This window comes from Lissotriton vulgaris, chromosome 6, assembly GCF_964263255.1.
Source record: "Lissotriton vulgaris chromosome 6, aLisVul1.2, whole genome shotgun sequence".
In the NCBI taxonomy this organism is placed as follows: Eukaryota; Metazoa; Chordata; class Amphibia; order Caudata; family Salamandridae; genus Lissotriton; species Lissotriton vulgaris.
In genome coordinates, this window is record NC_141694.1 from 314,018,234 (window position 1) to 314,019,567 (window position 1,334).

A 1,334-nucleotide genomic window follows, 5' to 3' on the forward strand; every position below is an offset into this window, starting at 1 on the left:
TGGATCCAAAATCGAATGAAATTCTGTTGCTGGAAAAGCACGGTTTATTTCATTTTTCTCTTTCAAAGTGCAGAGTCTGGATGGAGAATGGCGAGAAAAACAAACAAACAAGAAAACGTGAAATTAATAAATATGTAAAGCACGGTACGTTGGCCGCAAAGCGGCAAATAAATTAAATAAACCAAGACATGGTGACCAGGTTGGTTTTATTCTCACGCAAACAAAGTAGTGCCTCTTTGCAGGGTTTGGTAGCGAAGCACTACTTTTGTATTCTCGTCTATTTTTCAACAACATTGTGTTCCTCGGGTGGGGAACTGCACCATTCCTGGAGGTACTGCAATACCAGGTTGATGCGTGGAGTGGACAGAGCAAGCTCCTATTCCATCTCCCTGTTCCAAAAATCAATTTAATATATGGTCCCCAGATAGAGGACGTATCTGATATTAAACTGATTTTTTTTTTTTAAATATACTTTATTTATACATTTTTAGGAGTACAGATAAACTTCAACCAATCCCAGAGGGTGGTACATTATAACTAGGGCTCCCGGTTTTCCGTGCAAACTGATTTTTACATATAAATACAGACGGAAAACAAGTTTTCCTTTGTCTGTATTTATATATAAAAATGGGAAAATAACAACGGCGTCCGTGAAGTAAATTAGTGTCAAGGTATTTACCTCCTTTGACACGCTTCTTAAATCTCAATTTCCAGACCACCCGGCACCCAAGCGTTACCTGCCGCCCTGTGCTGAATTAAATTATTACAGGAGGAGGCCGTTGTCCAGCCTGTCACCTCCTGACCTTGACATTTCCTGCCTACTTAGCCCCTGTCCTGGGGGATCCCTGAAGCTTGTGTCCTGTCGCAGCGTTAATTTTTGAGCAGGTGCTGTGTGTCTTTAAAAGGCACAAGCACGGCTCTAAAGTCAATGGTGCCACTTAGCAGCTCATCTCACTGTTATACCTGAAATCAGTGGCGTAACGCCCCCGAGCTGCAGGGGGCCCGCTCTGCACAGTAGTCAGGCCTGAGAACTCTGGCCAATGTGTTATCAATCAGACAGTCCTCCGACCTTTCCCTGTAGTTCCATCATTAAATCATCTTGTCAGTTTGGCGTAGATCAAACTAAGGAGAAGGTCTGTACTCGGACGGCAGACTGGGCTGTTTCATCCTTTGTCTCATCTCCGACCCTATATTTATCACCACCAGCAGTGCATGCAGACAGAACTCAGCGGATAAAGTGTGCATCTTCTGCCCGAAATCACAGCAGCCTCTCTCCAGTATCAGTACCAGAAATCCCAGCTCTTGCCTTTGCAGGGACCAATGGTTGTTGACTC

At 44.1% G+C, this 1,334-nt stretch overlaps 1 pseudogene; it reads right to left on the reverse strand.

Annotated features, from left to right (window-relative positions):
- Nucleotides 1–309: 309 nt before the first annotated feature.
- LOC147707175 (U2 spliceosomal RNA) lies at nt 310–470 on the reverse strand (annotated as a pseudogene).
- Between the last annotated feature and the right edge of the window lie 864 nt (nt 471–1,334).